General features: G+C 35.5%; 1 protein-coding gene across 2 annotated transcripts in view; it reads right to left on the reverse strand.

Annotated features, from left to right (window-relative positions):
• The window catches only part of prickle2b (prickle homolog 2b), a 78,878-nt gene that overhangs the window by 34,312 nt on the left and 29,213 nt on the right, over positions 1 to 15,353 (reverse strand). Inside the window, exon 1 of one of the 2 annotated variants that reach the window (XM_082155247.1) lies at positions 9,738 to 10,074. The exons of the other annotated variant lie outside the window; for it this stretch is intronic. The gene's annotated coding sequence lies outside the window, so the exon portion shown is untranslated. Of the gene's footprint in view, positions 1 to 9,737; positions 10,075 to 15,353 lie in introns of those variants that run through there. 2 annotated transcript variants of the gene reach the window in all.

Consider the following 15,353-nt stretch of genomic DNA (forward strand, 5'->3'; position numbering starts at 1 on the left):
ACCCACTCCTGGATGTTATCCTCTCTGTACGTCTTTTGCTGTATTTGGCAAATCAATTATGAGCAACTGTGCATTTTTACTTATTTGGAAAAGACTCCTAAATGATTGTGTGTCCCTGAGGTAAACAAGAGAGGAAACGGACAGAGCCAGAGAAAAGAAACAAATTAGAGGGTGGGAGGGTTTTGGGGGGTAGATGCTTGATTTTTTTGACAGCTTGTCAGGCTGGGGGAGTGAATGAGAGTGTGCCAGGCTTGGACCAGCATCTGCATATTGCAGTGCAGAAGGAAGCCAACGAAAGCCTGATCGAAGATCAGATGAAAGCGTGATGGCCCAGTGATGCCTTTACTGGCAGAGCTTTGTCAGCATGAAGGCCAGCACTGTGAAGTTAATCTTTACTGAATACTGCAGGACTGCAGTCATCAAGCCCACACACACTCACACTTCAGTATGAATCTTTAACTTGAAACACGATCAGGACTTAAGCTTGGCTGAACATTGCCTAAATTAATGAGGAGAAAAGAAACATTAGAGTTGAGTATGTTTGGGATTTGGACACCATAATGTTCTGTAATCTGATTTAAGATACTAATACATTTGCTAAGTAGATTCTTCTAGCAAAATGAAAGTACACACTGCTAAACGCATGGTTTGAGGTAACTTAACAAAATTAGAACCTCAAGTGATTTGAGATGCTTTTCACAGGCAGTAACTTCATAAACGCTCTATCATGCACACCACAAATTAAAATGTGTCTGTGAGAAATAGATATAAAATGGTTAGACATGGGCAAGCAACATCGTTCTCCATTGACAGACATTCAAAAGTCATATTTAATGACGAATAAAAGTAAAAAAAAAAGTTTTAAACAGTTTTACAATGTTGTTCAAACCGTTAAATACTACCAAGGATGCATTAAATTGACCAAATGTGACATTAAAGACATGCAGATTTCTGTTTCAAATAAATTCTGTTCTTTTGAACTTTGTATTCATTAAAGAAAAAAAAAAAGTCATTCACGGTTTACTGCAAAAATATTAAGCAGCACAACTGTTTTAAACATAGATAATAATAAAAAAAAGATCATGTGACACTGAAGACTGGAGTTTAGGCTTTGCCGTCACAGGAAAAAAATACATTTGACTATATTCTCAAAAAATAATGCTTTTGTCATAAAAATACACAAAACATTTGTAAATTTAAATTATAATATATCAAAATAATATTACAATAAAATAATAATAATAAATCTTTCAAGCCTGCATACAGTATGAATCTTAAAAATAATCTTACAACTCTTTTGTCTCTGTTTCTCTCTCATTTTTCTTGCTCTCTTTTTCCACCTTATTTTCTTTCAAGTAGAATTTTCCTTCCAAGGAATCTTTGAGGGCGTTCTCTCTCTGCACGCGTACGCGCACGCACACACACACACACACACACACACGCACAAACCTATAATTTTTCTCATTCCCTTAGATAAGAGCCTTCAAATGTGACATGACCATGAAGACATCATGCATTGCAAATTGGTGGAAAAAGTCCCCTGGTGTCGCTCAGCACACAGAAGGAACGCTGTTGTGGAGATCTGGCCTGTTGTCTGGCAAAACACGCAGAGGTATCTCAAGCATGCCCAGCAGTTGTATCCTCTTTCATACACACACACACACAAATACACACTATACAGGACATTTGGAAAGTTCCAGAGGTACACAAACAGCAATGCTGGCTCAATTACAAAATGAGAGCATACTTCAGTTGGAAAGCTTTCCTCTCCTTCTCTTTGTTCTAGGTGTCCAATGCCAAAGTTTTGAGAGGCTAGCAGCGATACATGTCCCGTAATGCTGTCATAGCCTGACAAACACATAACCACGCATGATCTGTTTCATCTGCCACCATTTGTGTTATCATATCAAGAACATGAACTAAAAGTTCACACATGTCACACTTACGCATGACTTATTGAAAGTCATCTGTGGGGGAGGGTCCGCGGATCTATACGCATTTTAAAAAACGAGTGTGTATAGATGAGGTCTTCTGATCGCATGTGGCGTGATGTGATGGAGGTCGGTGTAAGCTGCCAAGGCTGCGGTTTTGGACAGCCAGCGAGAGAGAAAGAATCAAGAGAAAGAGGGTGAGATGAAGGAAAAAAGGGAGAGGGATACTTCATTATAGACTCATTCATCATCATAGGGACTGTAGCTGCACCTTCTTTATTTCCTCGTTCGTTTTATATTCCTCTTTTTCTTCCTTAAACCTGCTGACTCCTGTTCTCCATCTTAATCTTTTCTAACTGCATCCATGTGTCATCTTTTTTTTCTGACTCTCGTTTCTTGTGGGTTCTCTTACAAACAGCGTCCCCATACACATATCCAGTATTCAGGCTGACTCTGGATCAGTACAGCTAGTTCTAAAGGAGCTCATCTATAGCCTCTTCACCACCTGTTCCCAAAACATCAGAAGATCAGCTTTTTATACGTTTAGAACAGGCCTCTCTCAGGGCTATACAACCAAATGAACTTGATGCATTGTGATTCATTCATCTTAAGAAATACAGAATACTGTATAAGCGCATATACTTTATCATTAAAAGGTTTAGGGTCAGTGAGATTTTTAAAGAATTTTTTTTTAAAGAAAGGCAAGCATGCATTAAAATATTAAATTAATTAATGTTAAAATGTGTTTAAAACATGTTGATTTGAACATTCTATTCATCAAATGATTTTTTAAATTTTTTTTTACATTGATAATAATAATGAATGTTCTTGAGCAGCAAATCAGCATAATTAGAATGATTTCTGAAGGATCATGTGACACTGAAGACTGGAGTAATGATGCTGAAAATTCAACTTTGCCATCACAGGAATAAAACACATTTAAAATATGTTAAAATAGATAACAATTATGGTAAAAACATTTTAAAATATTACTGTTTTTACTGTATTTAAAAAAAAAAAAATCAAATAAATGCAGCCTTGGTGAAAATAAGAGATATATCAGCACAAAAATATTTTTAAAAGAAAGCACATGCCCACAGTTTAAACATTGAAGTCTATAAAATTCGGATACATTTTTTAATTAATATTTTAAAATAATTATTGAAAGAAAATTTTCTTGATTCAACTTGACTCTGAGAAATAATTATTTGTTAAAGAAAAGAGGACCATTAAACACACCTATGTCTGGTGTTTTAATATTATTAATATTCATATTAATCATATTAGGGTTTTTTCATCATAAAAATGCTCACTACATATATTTACATATAGACAGCATATTTCTGAGTCATCATTGTGCCTTTATACTGACTGAGTCACAGCCTTTCTGATCAAGTATTCTGAGACAAATGAATCTATTCAAATTCTCACACACAGTGACTCATGACTCACCGCATTCAATTCATTGTCATCAATAACACAAAGATCCTCTTGGCTCCATGTTAGTCAGCGACCTTTTCGTTTTTAAGAAAAATCATTGCAACTATTAAACGCACAATATTCAGACCACGAGTTTGCCCTCGTTAAAGCCTAAGTTTGTCATCTAGGCCTGTCTTTTCCACTCAGCCTCTCAGTCTCAATAGTATCACATTTGCCAGCGGCTATGAACTTTACCATCCCAAATGCTGCAGACACACCATTTTCCAACCAAGAGGTTAAAGCTCACAAGTATCCACAAGAAAGAGAAGATTGCAGGTCCGAGACCGAGAGAGACTGAATTCAGTTATTGTGAATGCAAGCATGTCTGTTCAAGGACAGCATGATAGTTCATGTGCATATATGATAAATTAGCCCTGCATCTGCACGTACACAGCAGATATTAGACATGCCTTTGGGCTTGGCTCACTTTAACTTGACACATGACATATGACACTTGGCATTAACACATGACCTTTGGCTGCCTAGCGTTTGACTTTAGTGGTCATGTCAGTGTCTGGGAGATGATCTATGATCCCAATTAGTGTGTGTCATCAATAATCACAGACGGCTCCATGCTAAGTGATTACAACCGCAATGGTTGCAAAAGCCCTTGGTTTAACCATATATGCTCTGTCTGGAGAAGCCTTCAAAGTTTCCACATGCAGAAACTCTACCAAAGTGTCTGCCAAGACGTGCATGTATTTGTGGGTGTGTGTCAAATGATCTTCATGATGGTTCGCAGTTCATGAACATCTGTACTCTTCATTGATGCGTTCAGTGTAGTCTGATTCACGAAACAAATTACTCTTATGATTCAGTTCTTTTTAATAAATCAAATGAGTTGATTTAAATTGTTCTAAAGAGTCGCACAATTACTGAATTAGTCAGAGTGTTTCTTCACAACTCATTTATCAGGACAACTCAATCAGCTACTTTTTACTTAAGGATATTTTTCTTTTTAATTAAAGTGCCATTTATTACAAGAAAATTTAGATGTATATAATTAAATACACATTGCCATTTGGGCAGCCAATTACTAATTTTACAGATTGTAAAGAATCTGTAGAGAAGTAATAGTTTAACCAAATTTTTTTTAAATTCTTTTAAATTTAAATTCTACCATTATTTACTTACACTCATGTATTACTTTATTTCTTCTGTGAAACACAAAATAACATATATATTTTTCTTTTTTGGGTGCACTATCCCTTTAAGTCTTCTTAATTCTTCTTAAGTTTTGAGTTTTGTTGTAATAAATGATATTTTTATTAAAAATAAAATATTTATGATAAACATTTTAATAAATAATCAATTAAAATTATTTAAATAAAAATAAATTAAATACAGTACCATTCTAAAAGTTTGGGATCAGTATGATTTTAAAAATTTTAAACAAATTAATGTGTTTTTCCCCCCAGAAAGGATGCATTACATTCCTCAAAATTGTAAATAATTGTATTATATTTATAATGTTACAAAATATTTCTATTTCAAATAAATGCTGTTCTTTTGAACTTTCTATTTATCAAAGAATCCTGAAAAAAAGTATAACGATTTCCACAAAGATATTAAGCAGAACGACTGTTTTCAGCACTGATAATAATAATAATAAATGTTTCTGAAGGATCATGTTACATTAAAGACTTAAAATTCAGCTTTGCCATCACAGGAATAAATTACATTTTCACATATTAAAATAGAAAACAGTCATTTTAAACTGTAATAATATTTCACAATATTACTCTTTTTACTGTATTTTTTTTTATCAAATAAATGCAGAGACTTATTTCATAAACAATTTAAATCTTAATGAATACCTTTTGAATAGTAGTGTATATTATCAAAAATGAAAATTATTGAAGAGGTTTAGTTTATCCTCAAAAATACTAATAGGATCATATAGAAATCAGAATTGGAACCAGAATAGTCAAATTCCTTACGATTCTCATCCCATAGTCCCAAACAAAACCCCCCTGACATTTTGTCCCTTTTTAAACATCAAGGACTGCGGGCCAATAAGAGACTACAGTAAAAGCACATTAACCCAGTTAATCCTATAACTCAGCTTAGCATGACACCATTTAATTAAGTCAAACAGCTCAGATTCAAGCTCCTAGTTAAACCTAAAAAGAGCTCCTCATGGTTCATGAATCCGCAATGCAGGCGATCAAGCCTTCCCAGAAGCCCTTTCCTTGTTTGGTGACACATGCGGCTCCACTTTGATGACTAATTGCTTGAAAGAAAGAAAAAAAGTGTACTTGGACTCGTCTGTGCTCAGACTGGTTCTAATGGAAATATAATCCCATGCATGGTCTGTTCTAAGATCCACTATTGTGAAATTTAAGAAGGAAGATTACAGCTCCATGTCAACCAGCAGTTCATTTGTTGTGTGCTTGTCTCTGTGTGTATTTTAACTTCAGCCGTTTGGAGAGTTAGAATGTAGAACAAAGATGATCAGTGATCCAGTGACTAAATGATTTGACCAAAAGGGATTAAGGACGGTTGAAAAATCAAAGAATTACATCCCTTTCATTCTCTTTCTTACTGTCATCGCCTTTCATTATTCTACCTCTTAATCTTAGTGACCCTTCCTCTCCCTCCCCCAGTCCCTCTCTCTGACATTTTCCCTCTATATTTTTCTCACTCCCTCGGACGATGGACAGAAGCACTTGTGTTTGATTGACAGCTCCTCAGAATAGCAGCTCCTGGCCAGGAGGCGTTGGGAAGCAGGCGGTGGGAGTGCTGAGTGGCAGTCTGGTTTGTTTGGCTCCCTGCCTCTGTCTTACAGGATGCATGGGGAAGGGGGGTGTCGCAACATGCCGCAATCTGATATTGTTGACAACTAAACAATGAAAGGCACTGTGATTCAATTTTGTTCTTTTATAAAACTCCTGTCTTGCCCACAGAGGCACGTCACGCTTCACGTCATCGAAAAGAAAAAAATTATGAGTCATTTTTTTCATTTCGAATTTAGCTGAAATTAACAAAGACATTTATTCATGCAAAAAAAATAAAAATCAAGCAGAACATTATAGTGAATACAGAGAGCTGGAAGAGAAAACACGTACTGTATAGTAAAAGCACCTAGGTTTTCATGCTTGAATGTTCAAAAACATTATTTTCCGACATATTTTACATTGTTGCAGCACCTCTCTTCCCAGTCTGTCAGTATAACTCTGTTTAGTTTCTGTCTCTATGAAGACCCTCCTTCCGAAAAGTGCAATGCGCTCTGATTGGTCGGCTGGACCACTGTGTCTTGATTTCTAAAAAAACAAAACTAACAAATGTGCATCAAACATTGTGCTGGGTGTAGCACCTTCCACTCTGCACCACCAGAACAATGCAACATTAAAAACTGAACTTTTAACCATTCTTGATCATTTCTGTCTGATCTAAAGTGATTGTTTTGTGATGCTGTCAAACATGAAATGAAACAAATAGGTGCAAATAGGCTACACTAGACCTGCAGTTCTCCAAATTTCTAGCAATATATACATTTAAAAGACAAGACGCACATTAAACAGCTTGTTTAAAGGAGAACTCTGTAACTCTAGCGAACTCTAGTCACTTCTTCGCTGATTTTCCCTTTTGTTGTCGCATGTTTTCCCCACGAGCTCCCCCTACAGCTGTGGGGGGGCGTATATTTCACAACACAGTCGTAAAAAACTCACTTGCGGCGGCCTCCTCCCCCTCTCTACCGCTGCTCATGTGCATTTGTTTTGATCGGAGCAAGCCAACTGTATCGCGTGGAGCTATGTCTACCGAGGTGAGTAATCTGGTAATACATCATACATGCGTGTGTGTTTATGTCGAATTGCCGTAAAGCAATTTGTGTTTCGCGCTCGTTCTCGTTCTAGTTCTCGCTTCTCACGAGACTTCCAATTTCACTTTGCCGGGACGGCAGTGCGCAAGTTGCAAGGTTGGTTTTCCGCCTGGGAACGCTGGGGGGAGCGGGGAAAGTCACCAATATCACCAGAACAGGTTGTTTAACCATCCAAATGATTTCTAGACAGTTTTATTAAGTTAAAAAAGTTACCAAGTTCTCCTTTAATATCAAGGGTCAAAGAGAGGTTGGAAAATGGTCATGAAAAAATTAACTGTGGAAAGTGAAGAACAGAATAAAGTAAAAAAAAAAGAAAAGAAAATGTGATATGGCCCCTTTAAATGAACCAGACTCATGACCCTTAGTTTAACAATGCTTTAATATAGTGTGTGTTTATATATGTATGGGGTATTAAAGAGGGCCATTATGAATCACTGGTCCATGACTCGAATGCCGTCTGGGTGACGAGCTCAGATCTCCTGGAGCCCTGCACGCTGAGCTTTGATTGGCTGTGACTGTGAGAGCAGGAAATAGAGCGAGCAGCAGGAGAGAGGAAAAATTGTGAGCGTGTGATGTTTAGGAGGCACCCACGCAAAAAAAAAAGAAAGAAAAAAAAAGAAATCAATGGCCACATTCACAGCCTGCAGTGTGCATAAAGGTATACTAAGAGCTTTATCCTTGTCACCTCTCAACATGCCTTTTCCTATCTTCACATTCACCTCATAATCACTCTTCTCTAAGAACTGCTAGACTCTTCATTCACTGGCTACTGTCTCTGTGGCACTAGCAGGATAAGTGAACACATTGTAGACTGAAGATAAATACAAAGGATGCCAAGGCCAGAGATGGAAAGAGTCAGAGAGAAATAAAGAGACTAAGATAAGTAAGTGCAGGAGACAGCGGATAAATAAGACAGGAATTTTTAAGTGTGAGTGTATTAAGGCCTAATGACGTGACTATAATTTTTGTCCATATCTATTAATTTATTTAAATAAAAAAATGGGGGGAATTTTAAAGTATTCAAAAAAGTTAGGGTGACACAACTGTCCTGATATCACAATGAAGAAAAAACAAAAACTCCCTAATAATTATATTAAGTAGTTTGGCATAACCATTTATTATAATTTTCTAGATTTATTTTAACTAAATTGATTCAATGATTATTAAAATATTACTTATATATAATTTAAAAAAATAGTCTGCCAAATCAAAGTCATATGGTGCAACCGACATGCAGAAAAAAAAACAAGAAATGTTGTTTAATATTTCAATGAAATTATAATATTAATTTATTTAAATAAAAAAATGGGGGGAATTTTAAAGTATTCAAAAAAGTTAGGGTGACACAACTGTCCTGATATCACAATGAAGAAATAAACAAAAACTCCCTAATAATTATATTAAGTAGTTTGGCATAACCATTTATTATAATTTTCTAGATTTATTTTAACTAAATTGATTCAATGATTATTAAAATATTACTTATATATATATATATATATATATATATAATAAAAAAAATAGTCTGCCAAATCAAAGTCATATGGTGCAACCGACATGCAGAAAAAAAACAAGAAATGTTGTTTAATATTTCAATGATATCATTAAATTAAAACCTTAATTTAGGTTTTTAAAAATTAAAATACGTTTTTCAATACCACTTGAATACAAAAAAGCACATTTCTAAGATCTTGGTTGTGTTTCATTTAGTTGTTTCTTTTTCTTTTTCTTTATAATGCACTCATAGTGAAGTGCCAAGTGACTAGTGCACATGTGACAGGAAAAACCTCTCTGGGCGTGTGCAGGACGTCCCAGGGTGGCACGTTAAATCTGTCCCCAATACAGAGCCCTCACACACAAGCGCCATGAAGACAACAGCATGTCCTCTCGGAATGCATCGTCATGATTTACACTCCTATCCAGATGCACAACAGAGATAAACTCTCTCAACACTAGACAATAACAAAATATACTGCCTATTTCCTGTCTCAGATTGCAGAATTTCAAGCAACAAGGACAGTGACCCTGAACTTTGAGGATCTTGAAATGTAGGCAAAGTTCATAAATATGTAGCGGCATAAATTCCTATACTATGCAGCTCTGGACTATATGCTGGCCTGCCCCACCACTACTGTAGATCAATAAAACAACAGCAGAGGTTAAAAATAAAGCAAGAGGCATGCCGCACAGCTGTGAGATACTTTAAGATTTGTCTGCTGTCAGTCTGCTTAAATCTCAACAGCTGAGATGACAAGAGGTTGTGGATTTCTTTAGCTCTTTCCTTTTGCACTCGGTCTATTAATCATATGGGTTGCATTCAAGACACATTTTCTTGCAATACAGCCATAAAACAAAGACATTCTCACCAAAGCAAGATGAAAAGCAACACAAAAACTTGAAAAGAACAGAACTTCAGTGCAAGTATGACAGGTTTGACAAACCAAGGTGTCAGTAAAGCACATGAAACACACAAAAAAACACCACAGTGTGTAAAATGTACTCACCACTTCCTTTTGGCACTAGGTTTCTGAGGAGAGTTTAAAAGTCATACACCTTAATGGAATAATCACTTCTCAATGACAGACCTCAGTCCTTCCTTGACTGGAAAATGTGCAGCACATCTGAGGAGCAGAGAGCAGGCGAAATGGGATGTGCAAGTGAAAGACAAATGTTTGGAGCTAATCGTTGTGCCAGAGAGCGATTTCACTCATTCACTACAAGCTGTGGCAGAGCCATTAAAAACAAGAGCTGGTGGAATGGAGGAATAAGCAACGAAGAAAGATAGAGAGAAAGAAGCTAAAATGAATACACGCAGTGCTGAGAGTTGGCAAGTTGCTTCCTCAGACTAAAATTGCCTCCCAGCACCCTCCACACACTAAACTCTCTCCCACCATGAGTCATCAATCTCTCTGCCAATCACAGCTCAGCTGATTAAAATCACCTCTTAGTTGAGAAAAGGGAAAGAATTTGATCAAAATACCAAAAGTGTAATGCATTTTTTGAATCTTACACACAAGCTACTGGAGCTCTCCAATTGGAAACATGCAATGTCAGGCAATATTCCCCAAATTGCAAAAAAAATAAAAAATAAAAATAATATGCCTGTATATTATATATATATATATATATATATATATATATATTAATCAAAATTACTAAATTGAAAAAGAGTGACAGTAAAGACATTCATCAGTTCATCAAAGAATACTGTTTTATTTACTGTTTTATAAATTAAAAAACATTTATCAGTTTCCACAAAAATATTAATCAGCACAACTGTTTTAAACATTGATAATAATAAGAAATGTTTAAAAAAAACAGCATATCGATTTTTTAAGGATCATGTGACACTGAAGAATGGCTGCAGAAAAAGCAGCTTTTCAAATAGAAAGATTTTTTTTTTTACAGTATTATTTTTTTTTTACAGTATTTTTGATCAAATTCAGCCTATAGGTGAGCAGAAGAGACTTTAAAAAAAATGATATAACTATATATAAAGAACTTACTGAGCTCAATCTTTTGAACATTAATATATTATATTAAGTAACATTAAATCTCATTGAGACCAGTGGCTCACAAAGGACAAATTGACATTCTTGGAAAAGACTTTCCATATAATCCCCATTTTTTGCACTCTTGCCACAATATATAGGCACATAATATGACCCTATATGCAGATTTCTAGTCTGATATTATCTTTAAATGGTAGAAGCTGGAGTCTATGCCCAAGACTGCATTACTATGCTCCATACTTAGAGCAGTAAAAATTCCACGGCTGCTTGCACGACTCTTTAATGTAATTATATGTTAGCTCGGCACCAGGCAACCTGCTATGAATGCCTCTGTGAATGGAAGCTTTTTATGTGCAATTTAAGTGTGGTTGGTCATATGATGCGCCTCAATAATGGGCTGTTGTCTTCTGACTCACGAATGCACAAATTTGCATTCCGCTTATTACTGGGTGTTTATCAAAATCAGTTTTTATATTGTATGTGTCTGAATTTCCACCATAGGAGATGCATATAAGGAGAGTGTAATGATACTTGTAAAGGAATTTGTTGAGACAAAATTAAAATAGTGAAGTAAGGGGAAAAGGAGGAGAAGCGAAAGGGAGAAAGTCTTTCCCTGCATGTTCATGTGAACACGTAACTTGTTCCATCATTAATTGAAGTTATCAATCAATAGGGGTGTCCCAAGAAAGAAGGATTCTTGGGATTTGAGAGAAAAACAGAGAAAGAACTGTTTCCACACTTAATGAATGAAACAGCCAGTTAACAAAATGCACTCTATTCTTGTTTAAGTGGGAAAATAATTTGTGACCGACATAGACATCTTTGACTAAGCACAAGGGTGCGGAAAACCTCAAAATATATTCTGAAGAGAGGGCAAAGAGAGAGAGAACGAGAGAGCGCCATGCATAAAAAGGCATTAAGAAATGCATAATGAAATCTGAGAGCAGGAAGGAAAAGCCATCATCGACAGGACCTTTTTGGACGTCGGAGGGGTACAGGATAGTTAGACACTCATGTATCAACATCATTCTTTCTCTTAAATCAATACACTCACTCTCATTTAAGACAGAAACGGGGGAAAAATGGGGGAAGGAATATGATATGAAATGGCTCCATCACATGTTAAAGTCATTTCTTTTTTCTGAGGTTTTGTGTGAATGGACTCCAACATCATGTGCATATGATACAACCTCATCCTGAGGGAACACGTGAACGCCGTGTCTCCTGAAAAAGTTTGATGGGTACAAAGCAGCGTTGACTGAAATAAATAAAATATTTTAAAAAACGTAGATTTTTTGTTTACTATACTAAAATAAACCAAATAAACTAAAACCTAATAAAAAATATAAAAATGAAACAACAAAATTACAAAAACTTTAATTTAAATTTAAATACAAAATACGAATAAAAAGCATCAATGGAAACATCAAAAACAAATATCAAAGGAAGTGAATCAGTATCAATGATACTAAATCAACACTGTTACAAAGTCATAGTAATAACAGTGTAATGGAGCTAGAAAAATAGGCAATTTATTAATTTAGGCACCACTTTTAAGATGATTTTATAGAGAAAGTGCTTCTACCTCTTTTATTCTTGCTTAAAAACTGTTTAAACTAGCTTCAGGTGTTTTTTTACCTTTCTTTTAAATTGGGTTTTAGAGGGTCAATAGGCCGTGAAACCATTTGCCAGTCAACTAAACCAGTTAAATGCCAATATGACCAGGCTTAGGCTGACTTAACTCAGGCAAGAATACCATTTAAAATGTCTACTTTCTGCCTTTCTTTTGCTCTGTATTTTTCTTTACATCTCTTGAGAAGTGATGAGCAATAGCTGGTCTCAGCACAGACTGGTGTGGGAGGAACATCTTTCAATGCTGGATTTGGTTTCATTTTAAAGGCCTTTACCAGAGCTTGCTCTTACAGAAACAAAATGAACAGATGAAGAAAAAAACATACACAAACACTCAAATTCAATGATAAAAACAGATGATGATGATGATGATGATGATGGTGGTGGTGACAACGATAATGATTATGATGTTGATAAAAATGCACCTAGATACAATGACTTGCTTTGAATATATGTTCTCATTGTAAAAGCTAAAAGCAGCACTCCCTGCCAAACACACATGCAGTGTTCTGGAGTCTATACAGCTGTCTCAGCATTGCCTCCATCACGGTCTCACCACATCACTTTAATCCAGTTCTCAATCCTCAATACCTCAGTTTATCAAATTCAAGCTCGACTCCAAATCTACCAACTCAATGAATTCCAAACTAACACAATAAACTGTGAATGGCCTCCATTTTGAGATTACTGAAAGTGGCTCATAGCAATTGTTCAACTGCTGCAGACTAAACTAGCCCTTTAAAACACAACTAGTCTATATGTTGGCATTTATCTGTGCACATCCAAATTGCCCAAATTATGACTTCTGGTGAATATTGTGGAAACTAATTGATGCATTTAGATAAATATATTTCATACATTATAGCATATTATAATACAACTTATTAGGCCTATTTATTTATAGAATAGCAAAGTAGGCCTAATCAATATAACGTACAAGACTGAACCACATAGAACTGAAATATAAAGGCTATCATGATCATTTTGTCAACAATGAACAATGGATTTGTTTAGTTTATAATACGTTTTATTTTTAACTTAAACAAATACAAAATATATCATTCAAAACTCACTGCATTTGAAGAAAAATAAACACAAAAGTTTTCTGTAGCCTTGTGCGAACTTATTCAATAGAATTAGACTTCTAGAATGTTCTTTCCAGTGCAAAAATTTATATTTTTAATTTAATTAGACAACATTTTAAGGAAGATTAGTGCAAATATCTTTATAGAATTATACTTCCATTATAGTTAACTTTCTTTCCAGTGCAAAACAATAATACATAAAAAAAAAAAAAACGGCTAATAAAGAAAATATAAAATATTGTACTCAAATACTGCATTCAAGCAATACAACACCTGTATGTATATTTTTGTGCTCTTTTCTCTTTCGCCGGTTGCTCGGAGGTAGTCATTTTTACATTTCCCGCTGTTGTCACTTGTCGTCATCGTTGCTACGATACGTGACTCACAATGACTGAAACGACCAATTAAAAGGGCATTCTCTGATGATGTTCCAAGATGTTAAAAACGCTACGCTGATCATAGACAAACAGGGGGGGAAATTAATATCTACCTCACCGTCGTTTTTTTTTTCTTATCATAGCCTACAAATGTTTTCGTTCATACGTTTCAACCCTACGTATAACCAATGCTTTTTATCGCTTGTTTCTACTTCTTTTTTGCCTGTTTTAATCAGGAGATTCTGTACTCTTTCAGAAGTTGCATAATAGCTCCCTCCATCATATAACAGTGAAAACACGGAAAATTCTTTCAATGGTGGGGAAAGAGTTAAAAACATTAACGTCCCCTCCCCATCACAACGGCATCTCATCTCTGAGGACGTGTGCATTGACGCAAAGGCGGGAAAATAATCATTCTCCTCCAGGAACCTGTCATTCACATGAGATCGCAGCAATGCGCAAACCACAACGATACAACAATCCAATCAATTCCCAGATGGACAAAATCAAGTCCCGCCCTACATTTTTACTCGTTTAAGAAGCGTTTTATACTCTGATATACGTCACAATAGAGAGAAAAAAGACAATCCCAATAAGGAGTTACTGTAAATGTGAAGAAAATCTACAGTACTTTGAGTAAGATCCATTACATCCAAAAGAATATTTAAAATACAGTTGCTATTTTTAAATCGAACAATCAATATGTGAGACACATTACATTTTACAATGTCAATTCTCTTGTTTCATTTACTTGAAAGGTACACCAGGAAGTATTTTTCAGTAGAAATGAACTATTGAGCTGGTGTTGTGCACAATCCCATCCCCCCACAGAGAGCTACCTACCCCCTCTGTAGACAACTTTATTTGGTTACTCTAGTCTGTGCCTTATTAGAAATTATAGTATAATCACTTTGCAGTACATTAATCCTTTACCATGAAAATATGTTTTTATGTAATATGTCAGCTAAGACATGATAAAAATGGATAGGGATACGATTCTGTGGAGGGAAAAGATCTTGCATGCAGATATACATGATAAGCCCCAAATTTTTTGTACTCTATCGGGCTCAATTTGGCAGGACATTTTTGAGGTTTCCGTCATTCATCCAAGTGCATTTATGTTCTGTATGTAAACAAGGCACTGGCTTATTTCTATATAGACCATTAAATGAATCCATGCTAGAATTTCAATAAACCTTTTTAAAATTTGCAGAATGAAATTCTAAAACGCAACACAACTTTCCGTTCTAACTTCCATTGGCATTAATTAGTTTATTTGTATTTCATTTTACATTCTCCATGACATCATTATAACCTTCAAGTACTCTAAATAGAGCAGCAAATGCCGGGACAGCCTTCCTGTGTATTTAACTTACCCATCACAGAAGGTCCCAAAAGGCACATCAGAAGACACAAACACTGACAGGGTTTATTTGGGTATCCACTTCAGCTGCCAATCAAGTGAACTGAGCCGAACATTTAACCACTGAAGAACCGATATGTGTATTAGTGTC

This window comes from Leuciscus leuciscus, assembly GCF_965113295.1.
Source record: "Leuciscus leuciscus genome assembly, chromosome: 23".
NCBI lineage: Eukaryota > Metazoa > Chordata > Actinopteri > Cypriniformes > Leuciscidae > Leuciscus > Leuciscus leuciscus.